We start from the raw sequence: 22,155 nt of genomic DNA on the forward strand, positions 1-22,155 counted from the left end.
ATGCAAGGACCAATGGGATGCCGACCTAACAAGGTAAGTAAATTCTTTACACATTCTTTGCTATTTTGGCCCCTACAGCCAGTGTGATTCCCAACCACAAGAGTCTCAAATAGTGAGCATTCTTAAACATCCCTATCTTTTTCTCCTCCTTCGTGATGCTCCGGGAATCATATACTCTAACCGATACTTTGGATAGCCCTACATTTTGTTCAGCAATCCTTCTGCAAAGGACCTTGAGCTGACTTGCTATGTTGAAAGTGTTACATATAAAATTTCAAAGTACAAAACTTAAATTTATTGTCAGAGTGCTTAGTATAATGGAATAAGATAATGAAATATATGTTTAAAAGGGGAATAAGATCCGTTAGTTTAGGTCACTTTTCATAACCAAACATCACATTTCAAAAATAGAAACCGAGACAGAAGCAGAAACAGAAATAAAAACAGAGACATGAACAGAAACTGAAAGAAAGGGAAGGAGAAAGAGGAAGGTAAAAGCTCCACCAGTCAGTGCAAGGCTGGCAGAGTGAAAAGCCTGCTAAAGACCCATATCAAGACAGGTTTTGAGTTCCGAGTTCAGCCTATTCAAAATCTCTGAAGTGGCTGGTTGTTGTGTTTCTCTTGAAATGGGGGAAAAAGAGAACTTTTTGTGGCAACCTGGAAGAAGTCACGTTTCTTTGGAAAGACATTTTGGTTGCTGATAGAAGGAAATCAATTTGTGTATCCAACAAACAACAAACCTCTCTGTGCACCCACCAAATTCCTTCCTGTCTTGTAACAACTTAATTTGAGGCACCAGAGCCTATTAAATTTAGTTTGATTCTGTGCACAGTACTGAAAACTGCCTGATACCTGAGAACTTAGTGAACAGTAAACGACTGGACAGTGAAAAAGAACCATCTTGACACACACATGTGTACACATACACACATTCTCTCTCTCTCTCTCACACACACACATACACATACACTTAGAATTAGGAGAGGGTTAAGTAAAGTAATTTTTTAAAATATTTTATTAATTTTAAACCACAATATGAATTATATTACATAAAGGTCAAATATTGTGTATAAAAAAGTTACATATATATAAAGAGAAAACCTCCTCTACCCAACCCCTCGCACCTATCTCCCACCCCCACCACCCCACCAAAACCCTTGTAAAAATAAATAAATAAAGAGAGAAAATAAAGAAAGATAATACCAAGAGGATAAACCTCTCCAGCTCTGATCTCCCATTTATCACTGGATTGTACCACTGGTTTTCCCCTCCTAAAGCTTACAGTCAGCTCCTTGGTTTTGGTGACATTGGGGGAGAGGTTATTGTTTGTGCACCATTCAACCAAGTATGCTAAGTCATTGCCACTTTTTAATCAGAATCTGTTTTTTTAATTCTCATGAACATGTCACAGAATTTGTCGTTTACAGCACCAACACAGTGCAAATATTGCTCTAAAATCTACATTTAAAAATAAATAATTTCGTGCAAAAATAAGAGAAAGTGAGGTATTGCCTGGGAGTTCACTGTCCATTCAGAAATCTGATGACAGAGGGGAAGAAGCAGTCCTTGTGCCTCTGGGTGTTCAAGCTCCTGTACCTCCTTCCTGATGGTAGCAGTGTGAAGAGGGCATGGCTTGGGTAGTGAGGATCCTTGAGGATAGATGATGCTTTCTTTTGACACCACCTCTTGTAGATGTCCTCGATAGAGTGGAGACTGATGCTTATTATAGCGATGGCCGAGTTCACAACTCCCTGTATTTATTACTCATCCTGGGCATTGGCACCGCCATACTAGACAGTGATGCAACCAGTCAAAATGCTTTCCATAGTACACCTGCAGAAATTACATGTCTTTGGTGACATAGCAAATCTCCTTAAATCACTCATGAAGTATAGCTGCAGGTGAACCTTCTTTGAAATTGGATTGACCTGGAGACCCAGGACAGATCCTCAGAGATGTTGCTAGACAGGAACCTGAAGTCCTTAACCATTTCTACTGCTGACACCTCGAAGAAGACTCATTCGTGTTCTCCTGATATCCCCTTCCTGAAGTCCAAGCTCCTTGTTTTTCTAACGTCGAGTACAATTTTGCTGTGGTGGCACCACTTGACAAACTGAATTATCTCATTCCTGTACACTTCTTCACTGCCATCAGTCATTCTGCTGTTGACCTTGGTGTCATTGGCAAATTTGTAGATGACATTTGAATTGTGCCTAGCTGCACAATCATGGGTGTAGAGAGAGTAGAGCAGTGGGCTAAGCCCACATCCTTGACGTGCCCCTGTGTTTAAAGTCAGTGAGGAGATGTTATTACCAATCCACACTGACTGTGGTCTTCTGATGAGGAAATCAAGGATCCAGTTTCTGTGGGAGGTGCAGAGGCCCAAGTTTTGAAGCTTGCTCTCCAGCACTGAGAGATGACGATGTTGAAAGCTGAGCTGTAGTCGATGAAGAATAGATTGATGTACATGTTGCTAGGTGATACAGAGCAGAGTCAAGAACCAGCTATATTGCACTGGCTGTGGAGCAATTGTGATGGTAGACAAATTGCAGTGGGTCCAGATCATTACTTAGGTGTGAATTAATTCTGACCATAACCAACCTCTGAAAGCATTTCATCACAGTGGATCTGAGTGCTACTGGGCTATAGTCATTGAGGCAGCTCACCCTACTCTTCTTGGGCTCCAGAATGATTGATGCCCTTTTGAATTAGGTGGCAACCTATGATACCGTTTATACCTGTGGTATCATCGGCAAATATGTAAATAGTGTTGTTGTTGTACCAATTCACACAGTCATAGGTGTGAAGCAAGCTGAGCAGGAGGCTAAGTATGCAGTCCATGTTGTGCTCAGATGCTGATGGAGATTGTGGAGGATGTGTTCTTGCCAATCTACATGGAGTGGTCTAGAGGTGAGGAAAGCCAGGATACGATTACACAATGGTGTATTGAAGCCTAGGTGAGTTTGCTGATTAGTTCTGAGGGAATGATGGAATTCAATGCTGAACTGTAATAAAAAAACAGCATCCTATAATATGCATCTTTGCTGTCCAGGTCTTCCCGGGTTTTGTGAAGAGCCTGTTAGATGGCATCTGCCGTAGACGTGTTACTGCGGTAGGTAGATTGTAACGGATCCACACCACCGCTCAATCTGAAGCTGGTATGTTTCAATAGCAGCCTCTTAAAAACACTTCATTCTGAATGAGAGTTGGTCATCATTTAGACAGGTTACCACACTTTCTTGGGCACAGGTATGATTGAGGCCTGTTTGAACAGGTGGGTACCACACTGTTGAAGTGAGATAGTGAAGATAATCTGTGGATTCATTGGCCAATTGGTTAGCATAGTTTTTCAGTACTCAGCCAATAATTTTTTTTTTAAATTTAGACCTACCACACAGTAATAGGCCATTTCAGCCCACAAGCCCATGCTGCCCAATTACACCCAATTAACCTATATCCCGGTACATTTTAAATGGTGGGAGGAAATCAGAGTCCCCATGGGAAATCCACACAGACATGGGGAGAATGTACTGTGACAGAGTATACAGAGGTGTTTGCGAGATAAATTGGGAAAGGTTTGTTAGAGCAGGTCACACACAAACACTTTAAAGCACAGAATTTTTGCAGGAGCTTTTGCAAGAGACTGATGATGGACTGTTTGAAAAGGCAACAAACGTAACAGCAGGTAGTAGCAGCTTTGTCTGGAAAACAGAACTTACTGTCTGGAAGGTCATGTGACCTTTGGAGGTAGACAGCAGAAAAAAAGAGGCTTTGCTCTCAAAGAGGAGGGAGCGAGAGAGAGAGAAAGACACACACACATCAGTTCCAGAGGAACAAGCTGGCAAGCTTTGGGAGATGGCCTAGTCAAAAGAGAGGACTGGTTGTCTGGCGTTTCCATTGGAATAGGAGAAACAGAAAAGAACTCTGTGGTGACTTGAAACAAGAAAAACTCTCTCATTGAAAACCATCAACAAGAACCTTTCTGAGTGGTAACCATTTACCTGTTAAGCACCAATGCCTGGTAAATTTTATTAATGTTAACTTCTGTGCACAGTACAAGAACTGTTTGCAACCAGTGAGATCCTTCTTCCAAAGTGAACCAAAGAACTTTGCTGAACTTACATACACATTACACACACAAGTGCTTAGAATTAGAAGGGGGTTAAGTAGATTAAGTAAGTCAATAGTGATAAGTTAAAGTTTGATTCTATTTTCATGTTCAAAGATAATTAAAAGCAAATTTTGTTTAAGTAACCCTTTGTCATGGTGCATATCTATTGCTATTGGGTTTTGGAGTCCTCTAGACAAACTCCTTACAGATCACAGGGGATTCGAATCCCGGTCCTGATCACAGGCACTGTAAATTCTTTGTGCTAACTGCTATGCCAACCGTGCTGCTCCTACTCTGGTTGGACCAGATTCTTTCTTTGGATTCATTATCCTGAAGGCAGCCTGCACATCATGTTTGTATACTGATAGCAGAGGGTCATCAGGGAATGTAGGGATGTGGTTCTTCCTTGTTCTGAAGGTCAAACTAGGCATAGAAAGCATTGAGCTTATCTGGGAGTGAAAATTTGCTCTCTCCTATTGCACCATATTTGATTTTGTAGCTGTTATATCATTTAGGCCCTGCATTATTTCCATTCTCATCTAGAATCTCCACTTTCCTTGGGAGATGGTTTTCTGTAGATTGTACCTACTCTTTGAGCAGTATTCTGGATCTTCATATTTAAATGCCTGTGATCTGGCTCTCAGCAGGTTCTGGATTCAATTGTTGATCCAGGGCTTCTGGTCATGGAAAATTCTGAATTATTTCATTGAGACTCACTTGACAACAGCTGTTTTGATAAAGTCTTCAATGACCCTGGTGGAATCATTCAGATCCTCAGCTGAGTTCTTGAACACCACCCAATCAACTGACTCTAGGATCCTCTTTTTTTTGGCTCTGTCTGTACGCAGGCAGAAGGAACACCGGCAGATGATTCAACTTGCCACAATGCCGACTCAGGAAAGAAAAATCAGCCTTCATTATCTTGGTGTGCTGGGACCTCCGCTACAGCAGGTTATGTGCTAGTGATAATTAGGCATTTATGCTATTTCATACGTGTCAAGAAGTTGTTCGATGAAAGATTTCTGGCATGAAATATCAACCATTCTTTTTCTCCCTCTGATGAACTCTTCTTCCAGTAGTTTCTTCTTTTTGCTCCATTTTCTAGTGTCTGCAGTCTCCTGTGTGTTCCCAATATTTCATTTAAGTTAGACTGAACACTTATGTTTAATGGTCCTGAAATACCTCATCAATTATTTGTCAAATGGAACTCACTCCCCAATAATTATTTTAAATGGTGCAGCACTCCATTACAACTGTGTTTAATCCTTAGTGGAATAAGTTGCCTGACAATAATTGCATTAAAAAGACCAGTGCCATGAGACAGCAGAACTGTCAGAAGCAAAGAGACATGAACAAGAAACACAAACAGTCCCTTCAGTCATTTATTAATAATGAACAATTGACTCCCTCTTCAACTCATCCACTCAGTTAGTTGTCCCCATATATCACAGTAACTCCATCTGGTCAACCAGCTGACAGTGGACGGCTATTATTAGGGTGCACTTGAACATGGATTATTAGTTCTGATTTTATCCTGGCAGAGATCGTAGCATTCAATTATATTTAGCCCAAAGCAAGTATTTATCTGAACAACTTGAGCTGTTAGCATTTTAGCCCTTGGACATGCAACTCAGCATAACCCAGACAGATTAGGGAAGTCATTAGGTACAGCTTTGTGCATTATTTCTTGCACCGTATTCTATCTCCAAGCTCTACATTTGCGATGAACGTTGTGGTGAAACCACTACTGTACATATTTTCCATATGTAAAAACATGCCCTTTCCAGGTTGACTCTGCTCTCTCTGGCCGGCTCATGACTCCTCCTCTTTCTTCCCCATTAAAGGCTGTCATGCCACAAGCCTGCCCCCAGTTTGAGTCCAGGTCAGTGTGAATGACCAACACAGGGATGCTGTCCATCTCTTGCAAATAAAAGCATTCAGTTTTGGCAACTTTCAATCTTTGTCTAATTGATTGTGCATCAAAAGTATTTTCAATAAAGTTGAGTAGTACATTCATAATTAATCCAATGTTTGTGCTGGTTTGCCAGTACAGAACAACTTTCAGAAAATTATAGTTGGAAATTGCTTGAAACCGATGAATAAAATTACAAATGTAACTCTATATATGAACTGAAACTGTGTTGAAACGGTGCAAATGTTTATCAAGATCTGCCATGATGGTAGTGAGAAAATATTGTGCCATGTCTTGTTCAAGTCACTTACTTGATGATTTGTGACACGAAGAAACATAAGAACATAAGAAGTAGGAGTAGGAATCGGCCATCGAGCCTGTTCCACCATTCAATATGATCATGGCTGATCTGATGATATGCTCATCTCCACTTATCTGCTTTTCCCCCACATTCCCTTGCTATATAGAAATCGTTCCAACCTTGTCTTAAAAATACATTTACTGAGGTAGCCTCCATTGGTTCAATGGGCAGTGAATTCCACAGATTCACCACCCTCTGGGAAAACCAGTTCCTTCTCATTTTTGTCTAAATTTACTTCCCTGAATCTTTAGGCTATGTCCCGTAGTTCTGGTCTCTGCTACTAATGGAAACAACTTACCTACCTCAATCTTATCTATATCTTTGATAATTTTATATGCTTCCATAAGATCCCTTCTCATTCTTTTAAATTGCAGCGAGTACAATCCGAGATGACTCAATCTCTCCTCATAGGCCAACCCCTTCATCTCTGGAATCAACCTACTGTAACTCCTCTGCGTCGCGACCAAAAGCAGTGCATCCTTCATCAAGGAGACTGGAACTGGACACAGTACGCCTGATATGGTCTCAGCAGTACTTTGTACAATTGCAACATAACCTCTCTGCTCGTTAAGTTCAATCACTCTAGCAGTGAAGGCCAACATTCCATTTGCCCTTTGATAGCTTGCTGTACCTGCAAACCAACCTTCTGTGATTCATGCACAAGCACACCCAAGTCCTTCTGCATGTAAGCATGCTGCAATCACTTGCCATTTAAATGATATTCTGATCTTCCATTCTTCTTCCAAAGTAGATACCCTCACATTTGTCAACATTGTACTCCATGAGTCCACTCACTTAACCTATCTATATCTCTCTGCAGACTCTCCATATCATCTCCACAATTTGCTTTTCCACTCAATTTAGTGTCATCTGAAAACTTAGATACAATACACTCTGTCCCCTCTTTCAGAACATTTATATAAAATTGGAACAATTGTGTGGCCTGCCCTGACCCCTATAGCACACCGCTTAATACCGAATACAAATCAGAAAAAAACCACCCGTACACTCCAACTCTTCGCTTTCTTTTGGTTAACCAATCCTTTCTCCATGCATCCTTATATTCTGTATAACTCTTTTATGTGGCATCCTTTTGAATAAAGGTGAAAATCCAGGTAAACAATGTCCACCTGCTCCCCTCCATAACTCCAGTAGATTTGTCAAACAGGACCTACCTTTGCTGAATCTATGCTGTGTTTGCCTGATGGATCCATTGCACTCCAGATGCCTTTAATCTTCTTTAATGGTAGCTTAAAGCATTTTACCAACTACATATTTTGAACTAACTGGCCTATAATTCCATGTCTTTTGCCTACATCCTTTTTTGAACAGTGGCATGAGATTCACCATCTTCTAATCCACTGGGACAAGCCAGAGAAGTTTGGTGAATTATCACCAAAGCCTCAACTAAAACATGCCACTTCTTTCATTACCCTGGCATACATTCCATCAGGACAAGGGGATTTATCCATCTTTAGATCCTCAAATTATCTGAGTGTGACCTCTTTAGTGATAACTATTACATTCAGGTCCTCACCTCCCAAAATGTCCATAACATCTGTCTTTGATGTGTTTTCCACCATGAATACTGACACAAGATAGTCATGCAAAGCCTCATTCATTTCCTCATTACCCAATATCAATTCTCCTTTCTCATCTTCCAAAGTTCCAACCTTCACTTTAGCCACACAATTGCACTTTATATAATTATTTTTTAAATACTGTCCATTTTGATAATGTCTGCTAATCTTTTCCTACCTTTGCTCACTTTATGGTTATTTGTTACTTCTTAAAGATTTCTCATTCTTCTGCTTTCCAATTGTTCTTGGTGTCTTAATTTGATGCCTTCCTTATCACCCTTACTGTCTTTGCTTTTAACTGTAATATATTTTGGTTGAGCACCATATAAAATCCCTTTGAAAGTCTTCCACTGTTCCTCAAACATCCCTCCATATAGGCTAAATTGCCAGACTACCCTGGCCAAATCCTCCCTCATCCCCTTGTAGTTTCCCTTGTTTAGGTAAAACACACTTGTTTTAGACCAAACTATTGAACCCTCCATTTGTATGATAAACTCAATCATAATGTAATTTCTCTTTCCAAGAGGATCCCTCACTATAAGATCACTAATTTTACTTTTCTCATTACATAGTACCACATCCAAGGTGGCATGTTGCCTTGTAGGTTCAGTAACATGTTATTTGAGTAAACCATCACACATGCATTCTATGAAACCCTTTAGGTTGCCTCAATCCACAACAACTGCTGTTCCATCCTGACATGGCTCTGATATTTCTTGGTTTATTGCTTGTGCCACTGTCATGTTATTATTGGGTTGCCTATAGACAACTCCCTCTACTAGTAAATTTTTTCCCCTTTACTATTCTTAATCTCTTCCTGAATGAACTCAACATTTTGCTTCTCAGATCTTACATTATCTCCCACTATTGTTCTGATCTCATCCTTAACTAAAAATCCTATCTCACTTCGCTAACTTCTTGCCTGTCTTTCCCCATTACCTGATATCATTGAATATTTAATTCCAAATCCTCTCAGCCTTGCAATCACATTTCTGAAATGACTATTGTGATAGATTATATCATATTTTATATTGTATATAGATATGCTTTGGAGGAGATAGATTCTGGGGGTAGTGTCGATAACAAAGAATTTACAAAACAGATATCATTTAAAATGAACTTTGTTCAAACCAGACACTCCAGGCCCAGTGACTTTGTAAAAACAATAAAATCTGCTTTGCTAGAGGAGGTACAAATAGAAGAAGCTGAGCTCAGGAGAGTTCACAAGTAGGTGTTAATTGGACAGATGATGTGGAGTAATGGATTATTGCTTTGAAAGCAACAGATGAACAGGCTCAGAAGTTTGGGTCCGGTGCCACAATTTGTCTGGTTGAAGTTTGCATGTCATGTTGTTTTGCAAGCAGAGAGAGAGAGAGAGAGAGAGAGAGAGAGAGAGAGAGAGAGAGAGAGAGAGAGAACTGGTTTTTGTAGTCATGGCAAGCTGGCTGCATGTTGAAACCCCATTTTGAAGATGGGTTCTGAGTTCAGCCTATTGAAAACCATTGTAGTCCATACAAGAGGAAATGGCTGGCCAGAGAGTTTCACCTGAAATAAGGGAGACAAAAGGAACTCTGTGATGATCTGCAGAAGAAGAGGTTATCATTTTGAAAACCCCGATGGGGCAAGTTTCTTCAGCAAGACACTGATGTGGCTGATCAGAGGGAATCAGTTCATGTATGTCCAATGAGCAACAGATCACTCTCTCCAACCAGCAAGAACCTTCCTGAGTGGTAACCAATTACCTTTAAGCACCAGAGCTTGGTGAAGATTCATAAATGTTAAATTTTGTGCACAGTATAAGAATTGCCTGATACCGGTGAACTTGGAGAAGTGAGAAGTGAGATTGGACTGTGAATCAAATAACTTTTCTGAGCATTACATACACATGTGCTTAGAATTAGAAGAGGGTTGTTAATTGTAATAAGTTAAAGTTTGATCCTGATCTTATGTTTAAAGAAAATTAAAAATTATTTTTGTTTAAATAACCATTTATCTTGGTGAATTTCTATTGCTGCTGGGTTTGGGGGTCCTCTGGGCCCATGATACTATTAAATCATACCCCCTTGTACTGATATGTGCCAGAAGTTCACTGGCCTTGTTTTGAATACTACAGGCCAATAAAATGACTTTATACCCATTGTACTTTTAAAATCTGGTAATTTCTGCCTCTTTTGCACTTGACTTTTCTCCCATCTACTCTTATTTTTCTCTTTTCTAACTTCTGCTTTTACTTTTTCTGCACTGTTCTCTTTTACTTCATTGATCCCTTTCTAATCTGTTGAACCCATCCCCTGATTAATTAGGCGGAATTTTTCACCCCCTTTCACAGGTCGTCCCTTGGTTTTAATTACACTTTTGCCTTGCTTTACGACCCAAATCACTCAGCTATGAATGTCTGAAATATGTTCCTTAAACTCGTATATCGAATTTCACAATTGGACCAGCTTGCACCAATATTTTAACATGCAAGAAGTTTATAATGTCTGTTTTGAAGTGACCCATTTCCTGTTAAAATTGGACCAGACACTTTTTGTTGTGATCCACCTTTATACTCACCATAATGATGGAAATAATGTGCACGGTTTCCTTGAATTTTCTAGGAAGAGAAAGCTTCCTGACCATCATTAAGCAAACTGTTATACAACAAAGTGTGACAGACTGAAATGGATGAAGTTAAGTGACCTTCCCCCTGCACCATATTTCACCATGGGACAAAGCATCACATAATTTTTGGTAGACACCTGTAAACTCTTAAGGGACCTATGACCTGGTGAGGGTGGTTCACATACATTGCAATTGTGAGCCCACTGATTGTAGTGGCTTGGCCACAGAATACTATCAAGAGCTCTACATGGTTAGAAAGATCTCTGGGGGATCCATGATCAAAAGGCATAGAGACAAGTACTGTACATGAGAGGAAATGTTTAGAATGTTATGGTAAACAATACTGATGATCAACATGGACAGGTTCAGCCCAAGAACCTTTTTCTGTGTCAGAATTCATGATTTTGCGTCTTGATGTGCCATGATCCCACACCCATTCTCTTTTCCCCTCAACTATGACCATTCTATTAGGTTCAACTTGCTAAGCCAGCAACATAAAGCAGAGCAAAACAGGATTATGATTTCTTAAAGCAAAAACACTGATTCCAGTTCTTCTTTACGACTGCAGATTCATGTGCCGAAAGCACTTTGTGTCTAATTTTTCAAATGATCAGGCATTTCAGAACTTTGCCATGCTCCTGTTTGTTCACTTACTAAATCAGGATGTCTTCTGGAGAGGCTTTTTACACTTTTAATGTCACTTAGCATCTGTGACATTATCACATAATAACATTTTAAAACGGAGTTGATCCCAAGTGGTATTTTGGTGTAAATAAACCTGTCAAAAGCATGATTAAATATGCAGAACTTTAATGAATCTTTATTGGTTTTGCCGCCATCCATCACAATTTGTCACTGACATTTTTTGCAGCAGGCAGGCTAAATATTTTGGCATTCATAAGACTACTACTTCCAGAAATACCAATGAATGATGACCAATATTGGCAGTTATTTTTAAATCGCTGAGAGTCAGGATATAGCCACCATCATATTCATCATAAAAATAAAATCTCCTCCAATCCAATTGCTTTCCCAAAGCATGAACACATTCTTTTATTTGTGTGTGAGTATTCATTTGTTTGTCTATTTGACATATTATCTCAATACTTGTCCATATACAGAACATCCCAAAGATGTCCTGGTACATTAGATAGTTTCATTTTTTGTTATTTACATTTTAATTTAAAGATGCAGCAAGCCCATGCCACCCAAATACACCAATTAACCTGCAAACACCATAAAACAGTTGGCTGCAGTAAATGATCCTTTAGGGAAGGTTAATGGCAAGGAAGTAATGAGCATGTGTGAGAGAGAGAATGAGTTGCACAGATATGGGAAGTAGAGAGGCAATGGAACTAATGAGATTGCTCTCCTGGGAACCAGTAAGGCCTTAACAGGCTGAATGATCTCCTTTTGTGTCATGACATGTAAAAAAAATTGGATGAGAACATTTTAACATGCAGTAAAACTCTGACAAATTAATACATTTGGGACAATGGTGGTGCCAAAGTTGCAGATTTTCCAGACAATTGGATGTCTCTCCAATTCATACACGAACATGGATTCAATTCACTTCACCGTAATATGATAAATTTCAAGATAAGTTAATGAGTTTATTGTTATACACATTGTACAATATGCATACAGTATACACCAAAATTCTTACTTGCTGCAGCTGAACAGTTACTTGTAAGAAAAACTATAAAAGTAAACTTAATTGAAATAAACAAAGATAATAAATAAAAGGTCAAAGGTTCATGCAGTAATACAAAAAAAACTGTAATATACATGATATATATCAACTTTTGCCTGCCGCACATGAAAGCGAAGTGATCATGAGCATTGCCCGGTGCACCCAATAATAAGAGAAGAGAAGCAAAAGGGAGTCCCTTCAGAGGCTCTGACTGTCCATGGATACACCTCCAGTGCTCTTTCAGCCTCACAAACTCCTGGTCAATCCATTTGTAGCCTGAACTCCAGATCCAAACCTCCAAAACAACCAAGAAGCTTGAGGCCCTTTAGGGGCCCTTCTTACATAAAATAGATGGATTTTCCAGATTGAAGGGAGTAGAAAATACATAAGCACTGCAGACCCAGACCACGTTCCTGACCCCTGTATTCTGGTCCCCAACCCCAAACTCATGTCGATAATCCAGTCCCTTGGTCTACCCTCATTCGATGCACTCTTCACTTTTGCTCGGGACCCTGGCTCATATTCCAGACAAAATATCAATGAGCCTCAACAGTTGGATGCTGCATTATGGGAATTGTCTTTTCATCCCAACATATGCTTGTGAAATATTCAGTTCATCAGTGATCTAGTGAGTCCAGTGGTGGGGCGGGGGGGAGAGAGTTCACAGCCCCTAACATTTAACCACTGACTTCTGCGTCAACATGTATAGCAAGTTGTTATAACCAGATGATGGGGTTCCTTTATGAATTGGCTGCCTTCTTGATGCAGTGCCTCACACAGATGTCTTCAATGGATGGAAGGTCGGAGCCTGTGATGGACAGCTATGTTGGATATATTCTGTAGCATTTTGCATTCCAAGGCAGTCAAATCGCCAAACCAGACTGTGATGCATCCAGTCAGTATACTTTTCATGGCAACTGTAGAAGGTTGATTTGATGACATGCCACATCTCAGAGAGTAGAGGCAACGGTGTGCCTTCTTCATAGTTGTCTCAATGTGCTGACTCCGCAGAGAGTTATTCTGATAGATGGACTCCCATAAAATTAAAGAAGACTAAATTCAAGAGAAAACATTCCAATAAATCAGATACACGGAGAGCTGATTCGTACTTAACATATTGTAGAAAGTTGCAATAGATTTCAGTGGGCAAAATGAGAAGAGATGACATCAACTAAGTGGTACAAAGTTGCATGGGGGGGGGCAGGAACAAAGAAACATGAAGATAAATGTGTAAATGCCATGAAAGTGGCAGAATGTCAATGGTCAACAAAAGAGGAAACTTCCCGATTAATAACAGCAGCATTGAGCTCAAAAGCAAAGAATTTTCCTTCCAGATCTTCAGTCAACATTAATTGAACCTCAGCAGAGATCAATTGTAAATGCTAAACTGAGTTAAATTGCGACCATGGAAGTTGGCTAAAGAATCAGAAGTGGCATAGCAAAGCAATATTTTTCATAGCTAAAAGTGAAAACACAATGCTGGAGAAAATCAGCTGGTCAATCATTGTACTTTATTTAGCAAAGATAAAATTACAAAACCTATGTTTCGGGCTTGACCGCTATATCAAGGTACGAGCAAGGTTTAGGCAGGGGGTTGAAAAACAAATTGTGGGAGGAGGGTCACAAGCAGGAAGCAATAGGCTTACAAGAGCGGGAGGGGACACCAGCAAACAAAGGGAGGGGATTGGCTCTGTGAATAGAGATGGAAGGGGGTGGAGAGCTGCAGGAAAGAAGACAGAGTGATGAGCAAGTGAGGGAGAACAGAAACCAGAGAAACTTCCCCATCCCTCTTTCCTCCAGGTTACTTGGTCTTGTGGGTGTATTTGGGTAGCATAGGCTCATAGTCCAGAAGGGCTGTTTACTGTGCCGTGTCTCTTAATTAAAAATTTAAATTAATATCACCTATTGGCCCCTTCTCCCCAAAAACTTGGTGTCCCCGCACCATAATCTTTATATATTTTCTTACTCCCTTTCCCACCTTTGTCTCAGCAGAGGCTCCAGACCCGAATCACTGACCATCCATTTGCCTCCAGGGATGCTGGCTGACCCGTTAAGTCTCTTTAGCTTTTCTTTGTTTGCACACTATTCCGGCATCTGTAGTTCCTGTGCTTCTCAAGAATTTCACTAAATTTGACTCACCATTATAAATGCCACAGTTTATTTGCTGCAATGTAATCTCCCACTCTCATGTTTCTGTGATTCCCATTCGGAGGGTTAACTCATATCAGCTCTCATGACTGCCCTGGATGTAGGCACTGCACACCATTTTTTTTTTCAGAGCTCAGTGCCATTCTTTCATTAAAGAACATTGATCCCTGGCTTGGCTTTGAAAAATAAGGAATCACAACAGCAGGAGAAGATACTAGAGATGTTAGTGAATAGAATATTTCAACTGAAGATGCTCCTTTCTGAACTGTCAAAATAGATTGATCAGTGAGATGAATGGAGTCATATAAACTTGCTGCAAAAACTTCAAATCAATAAGGAAACAAAAGTAATAATTATGGAGGCTTGAAAAATTCATTACACTGTTAATTATTTTCTGTCAAACTACAATAATATTTTTCATATAAAACATACCTCTTTTGAAGACATAATTATGCAGAAGGGCTTATTTATAACTGACCCAACTTCCAAATGACTTGTAACAATAGCTGAAGAGAATTATGCTGGAACAAAATTATATGGTGAGAGTTTCATGCTCTCAAATCCCTGCATGCAGAAATGACTGCAATAAGTTGAATGGCATGGTGTCAGCAGTTACCATAGTTACAATGCAACACTGAGAATGGTTTGAAAAAGAAAGAAAGATGGCAAATGTTTGAACTCTGAATTGAAGAGTGGTTCAGTTGCCACTTGGGAAATGAAGGAACCAGGGTGGTGCGTTGAGTCGGTGAGCTTCAGCAAGATCCCATTCTGCCCCTTTATCAGCATCAAGATCACAAGGACTGACATAGCTGTTCAACCTGTATAACAGCTGAAAGTACATTTATACATGGAATTAAAATGGAGCAGAACGCCAAGTCTGCATTGTACATTTTACAGAAGTGTTGGGGGAAAGAAAGACAAGACCAGTGAAAGTTGCTGGTTCATGGATGACTGCAGGAACAGTTCAGAAGTTGCATTAATTCCTTGGTGTGCACCAATGATGGGTGGATCCATTTTGTTGTCAGGATTAATTTCTCACATTTTTTGGGGATCCAAGTATATTTGTCTCAGGTTTAATACCTGTCAGTAATGATAAACATGCTCTGTGGTAGCATTAATTACAAGCTGTACCCTGGCTCTGCAATTGATTCCACTGAAATCAGTTGTTGTTGACTGCTGTACACTCTTTAATTCATCTCCTCCCCGTCCTGTGGCTAGGCCTGTGGCTCCTCCCTCTTGACCCTGTATAAAGTGTCCAACACCACAATCCCTCCCCAGAAAGCCTGGGTCATAGCACAGAATGACCAAGTGTATTGTAAATAAAAGCCTATACTTCCCTAACTCTAGTCTTTTGAGATATTGATAGCACATCAATTTTATTTACAATAATTGTTTTCCAACGATGGAACCACTCTTGAAGCCTGATTAGCTGGAGATCAACCTACCATCGCCAGAGCCTCAGACGGCTTTGAACTCTGGCTATGCTGCTTTGAGGTCTTCATGGCCACGGAGCAAACAAGCTGCGCCTCCTCTTCTCCCGGGTGGACATCGAGTGTTCCTGATGATCAGAGACACCTCAACATACTCAAGGGCCAGTACAGGGAGAAAGTCAACAAAGTACACGCCAGGCACATGCTGGCTACCCACAAATAGCAACCGGGTGAATCAAGCAACGTTCCCCCAGCCCCTGCATGGACTCGCATGAGTATGCAACTTCCATCAGTGTTGGCTGCCCAAAACACGGAGGACGTGATCCGGGGCACCTACGTTGCAGACATCAGGTCAGACTTACGTGCGCCAGAGGCTACTCAAGCAGAGTAAGTTAGACTTAAGCGGGGAAATTGACCTCATGATATCACTGGAGATCACCCCCATACAAGGAAGCATACTCAATAAATGGTGCAGGGTCCACACAGGGCCACCAACTTGGGACTCGGGTTCACAGGCCAGCAGCCCACTACCATATTCGATGAATTAACTCATCACAGTCTCCCAGGAGCACCCGAAGTGCTACTTTTGCGGTCACCAAAAGCATCCCCGAAAATGCTGCCTGGCGGAAGATGCTATGTACTCGAAGTGCAGAAAGAAGGAGCACTAAACGAAGGTATGTTGATCGCAGCTGCTTTCCAGTTCCAGTGCCAGTGCCACCACGCACGCAGCATAGGAGCTGTCAACTTGGCTGCCATCAGCTTCCAGGGACGATCACGCCACGACACAGGGGCCACCATCTTGGACGCTGCTAACTTCCGGGGATAACTGTGCCACCGCGTTGACGCCACCATTATGCTCCCAGACTACGAGTCAACACAGGCCAAACTATGAAATGAGACTAGCCTCTGTTGTGCTGGATGAAAACAGCCAACATCAACTCTCCTGGTCCAAGATGGACATCTCAATAAATGATCAGATGACAAAATACCTTTTCAATAGCGGGAGTACTGAGAGTTTTATCCACTCTGATAAAGTGCAGAGTTATTCCCTTAAAGCAAAGCCAGCAAGCGATAAAGTCACCCTGGCCTCAAAGTCCCACTCAACCGATAACCGCAGCTACACCACTGTGCTACTGACCTTGCAAGGCATGACTTACAGGAACTTTAAACTCTTTATCATGTCACAACTTCGCGCACCAGTGCTGCTGGGGTTGGACTTTAAGTGCCATCTCAAGAGTGTCATGATCGGCAACCTGGAGTTCGTCAGCACACCTACCCCACATCACTCACCTCCCCCAATGGCCAAACCAGCATGTGGTCTCTCTACTCTCCATATTGATCCACCACCACTGTTTGCGAACCTCACCCCAAATTGTAAGCCAGTCTCAGATGATGTAGGGAAGGGGTCAGGGCATTTATTAAAGTGGAGCTCCAGTGGCTCCTGAATGAGGAGATCATTGATCCCAGACTCAGTCCATCGAGAGCCCAAGTGGTAGTGATCAAGGGTGGTGGTAAAGATAGGATGGTGATTGATTATAGCCAGATCATTAACCACTATGAACATTTGGATACGTACCCCCACTCTCGCATTGCAGACATGGTCAATCAAATTGCCCAATATTGTGTCTTTTCTGTGATTGTCCTGAAACCTACCTACCACCAATGGCCCATTCATCCAGAGGATCGCCAGTATACCACCTTTGAGGCAGATGGCCACCTCTACCATTTCCTCAGGGTCCCCTTTGGTGTTATCAATGGCATCTCTGTTTTCCAGCAGCAGATGGACCAGATGGGGGACCAAAACAACCTCCCCTGCCTGCATAAGGTCACAATCTGCAGCCATGACGAGCAGGATCATGACACCAACCTCTAAAAATTCCTCACAACAGCCAAATGCCTAAACCTCACCTACAACAGGAATAAATGTGTTTTCTGGACTACCTGCCTGGCAATTCTTGGCTGTGTTGTGGAGAATGGAGTTATTGTCCTCAATCCAAACTGCATGCACCCACTGCTAGAGCTCTCCTTTCCCCACAGCCTCAAGGCCCTGAAAAGGTGCCTGGGGTTCTTTTCCTATTACACTCAGTAGGTCCCTAATTATGCAGATAAAGCCCGCTTCCCTTATCGTCCACATCCTTCCCCCTGACAAGAGAGGCCCATGCAGCATTCAGTCAGATAAAAGAGGATATCTCTAAAGCCGCAACATATGCAGTGGATGAATCTGCCATATTTCAGGTTGAGAGTGATGCGTCTGATTTTGCCCTGGCTGCCACCCTGAACCAGGCAGGTCAGCCAGTGGACTTTTTCTCCCGTACCTTCCAGGGCCCTGAAAACTGACACTCCTCCATCGAGAAGAAGGTTCAGGCAATATTTGAGGCGGTGCGGCACTGAAGGCACAACGTGGCCGGCAGACATCTTAATGAATTCATGTTTAACAGCAAACAGCGAGGTAAAGTAAAAAATTATAAAATTTTGAGGTGGAGTATAACTATAACTACGATATTCTGTATCAGCCAGGGAAGCTCAATGAGTCCCCAGACACCGTATCTCGGGCGCAGATAGACCGCCTCAAGACCCTCCACAATGACTTCTGCCACCCCTGCGTCATGAGAGTTTTCCACTTCATCAAGTCTCGTAACCTACCGTACTCCATTGGGGATATCAGAGACATGACCAGTGACTGCCGTGTCTGCACAGAGTGCAAACCACACTTCTACCAACCAGATTGGGTGCACCTGGTGAATGCCACATGGTCGTTTGAATGCCTGAGAATGGATTTCAAGAGCCCCCTACTCTCCACCAATGAGTATTCATGTTTCCCCTTTGCCATTCCTTCCCCAGACATACCACCACCACAGTCATGAGGCCGTACTTCATTGGGGATATCAGAGACATGACCAGTGACTGCCGTGTCTGCACAGAGTGAAAACCACACTTCTACCAGCCAGATTGGGTGCACCTGGTGAATGCCACATGGTCATTTGAATGCCTGAGTATGGATTTCAAGAGCCCCCTACTCTCCACCAATGAGTATTCATGTTTCCACTTTGCCACTCCTTCCCCAGACATATCACCACCACAGTCATGAGGCCGTACTCCATTGGGGATATCAGAGACATGACCAGTGACTGCCGTGTCTGCACAGAGTGCAAACCACACTTCTACCAGCCAGATTAGGTGCACCTGGTGAATGCCACATGGTCGTTTGAATGCCTGAGTATGGATTTCAAGAGCCCCCCTACCTTCCACCAATGAGTATTCATGAGGCCACTGCGGAATTTGTTCACTCTACTCAGGTACCTGTCATACATCCACAGCGACCGGGAATCCTCATTCATGAGCAATGAGCTGCACCAATACCTGCTGGCCAGAGGTATTGCCACCCGCAGGACCACTCATTATAACCCTCCGAGAGAATGGCCAGGCGGAGACAGAGAACACCACTGTGTGGAAGGCCATCCTCTTTGGCCTTAAGTCCAGAGGGCTGCTGGTATCTCATGAGCAGAAGGTTATGTACGGCCGCCAATGCAACCCACCATGAAAAATTTTTCTCCTTCCCCAAGAAGTCCACGTCAGGGACTACCGTTCCATCCTGGTTAATAACCCCAGGGCTAGCCCTGCTACGGAAGCACATGAGGGGCCATAAAACTGACACACTAGTCAAAAGGGTCTAGTTCCTCCATGCAAACCCCACATGAGTAAGTGGCCTATCAAGATGACCACAAGAAAACTGTCACCATCCAGGACCTCATGTGAGTGGGAGAACCTGAGGAACATATGCATTAAGCAGCACCCTCCCATGGACATGCACTACATACCATGGCACCCTAGCCTGGCTCCCATCCAGTTACTCCGGTCAAGCCTCCACACACCTAGCAAGTCGGCCCAGTGCTGGAGGTCCAAGAAGAATCAATGGGACCAGCCACAACAGAGCAAACAACTCTCTGACGGTCCTAACGGGAGAGGAGGCCACTGGACAGACTCAATCTCTAAGACTTTTGTCAGTCTTTGTGTCCCTCATCACCCGGCTGTACGAAAGAAAAGGGTGAACTGCTGTACACTCTTTAATCTGGCTCCGTTTTGTCCTGTGGCTGGACCCGCGGTTCCTCCCTTTTGATCTTGTATAAATGCTCCAACACCACAACTCCTCCCCAGAGGGGAGCACAGGATGACCTTCAAGTTTATTGTAAATAAAAGCCTATAGTTCCCTAACTCTAGTCTTTTGAGTTATTGATAGCATATCAACGAAGCTGTATAAAAGTCTGCTTTGGCCACACTTGGAATATTGTGTGCAATTCTGGATGCAGGAAGGATCCAGAGGGTTTGGAAAAGGTATAGAAGAAATTGACCAGGATGCTGGCTGGGTAAAAGGATTTGAGATAAGGAGAGAGGTTGGATAATCTTCCGCTGCTTGCTCTGGAGCATCAGAAGCTAAGTGGAGACCCAATAGGTTTATAAAATTATGAAAGGCATTGATAGGGTAAACAGATAGTATCTTTTTACAGTACACAAAAGTGCTGGAGAAACTCAACAGGTCACACAGCATCCAAAGAAAATAAGGGCAGTCAACAACCCTGTGTTCTTCTTCAGGATTACTGAAAATCAGGCAGATACTTGAAAAGTTGGGAGGAGGAGAAGTGGGGAGGGAGGAAAAGGGGGAAGAACACAGGCTAACACTGTGGTTCTCAACTTTTTTCTTTCCAATCAAATACCCCTTTAAGCAATTCCTATGCCATTGGTGCTCTGTGATTAGTAAGGGATTGCTTAAGGTGGTGTGTGGGTGGAAAGAAAAAAGTTTGAAAACCACTGGTCTAATTGTACCTAATTGACTCATTATGTGGACGGATTCAAAACACCAAAGGAAATAGACCAACAACTATTTTTTTCAAGCCAAATATTTCAGTAACAATTGTATCTAGAACAGTGATTCTCAACCTTCCCTTCCCACCCACATACCACCTTAAGCAATCCCTTACTAATCACAAAGTACCGATGGCATTGGGATTAAAGTGGTATGTGAGTGGAAAGAAAAAGGTTGAGAACCACTGAGCTAACATCCAAGATGTAATGGGTGAATGCAGATCCATGGTGAGATAGGGCATCAAACAAGCCCTTCAGCCCATCATGTCTTTACCTACCATTAACAAGTCATGGATACTTATCCTACAAAATTCCCTTTTATTTTTATTCTTCCAATATTCTCCTCAACTCTCCCCACAGATTTCTCACTCATTTGAATATCAGGTGCAAGTTACAGTTGTCACTTAATCTATCATCTTGCACGTCTCCAGAATGTCAGTGGAAACCGAAGCACTTGGGGAAACCCCATGCGGTTACAGAGAGAACATGCAAACTCCACACAAACATCGCCCAAGGTCAGGATTGAACATAGGCCTCTTGTTCTGTGAGACAATGATTGACTTGCTCTGCCATGAGTATCATTTAAATCTTTCCTCTCTTGCTGTTTACGGTCACCTTTAACTTTCAATCAACAACTCTGTTTGAAGACTAAATTAATCTTGATTGAAATCAAATAATAAATTGGAAATTAAGTAATTTAAAATGTCAGCATTACACTTGTCTGTACCAGTGCTGAAGTATGGCAGCACGTGGGATGAATGAATTGGAATCGGCTGGCCCTCTCCACCACCTGAGCCCTCTGCTTGATTGTGCTCAATGATTGGCCACCCAATTCAGAGTTACGGTTGTGTTTATTCTCTTTAACCAGCTAAAAAAAATAAGATTACTATCATGGATTAACAATTTGAAAATGGAACACATCCCACTGATTTGCAAAGGGTGCAGAGAGAGAAAAAAGAAGTCTTATTTACGATACTCGAAAAAACCTCCAAAAAGCCTGACGCTTCCCATCCCCACTTCTATTCTTCCTGGGTCTGTGGTACAGAAAGTTCAAGAGAAATGTGTCTCTGAAGATTTGAGTCATCAGCTATTGATCTACAGTTGCATAATAAAAATACAATTAAAATATGATCCTTCATGAAACAATTAGAAACAGGAGAAGGAATAGATAATCTGTGCAATGGAAAGGAGTTGATGAAGAAGGGAGGAAATTATTTGTCTTTAAACAAGAGTTGGGTCAACCCCAAGGACAACAGCATGCTTCTCATTTTAACAAGCCATTTTGTTGAAGCTTGATTCCAATCATCAGGTCACTCTTCATTTTACATGGGATGAAAATTCTACCTGGCAAAGAGATTGGGAGCAAGAGCTCCTTCTCATTTTAACTGTGAGAGCTATTTTTTTTTAAAAAAAAAGCTTTTTCTGCAGTATGTGATGTATTGAAGCTTTTGCAACA

Source organism: Narcine bancroftii, chromosome 5 (assembly GCF_036971445.1).
Source record: "Narcine bancroftii isolate sNarBan1 chromosome 5, sNarBan1.hap1, whole genome shotgun sequence".
Classification (NCBI taxonomy): Eukaryota; Metazoa; Chordata; class Chondrichthyes; order Torpediniformes; family Narcinidae; genus Narcine; species Narcine bancroftii.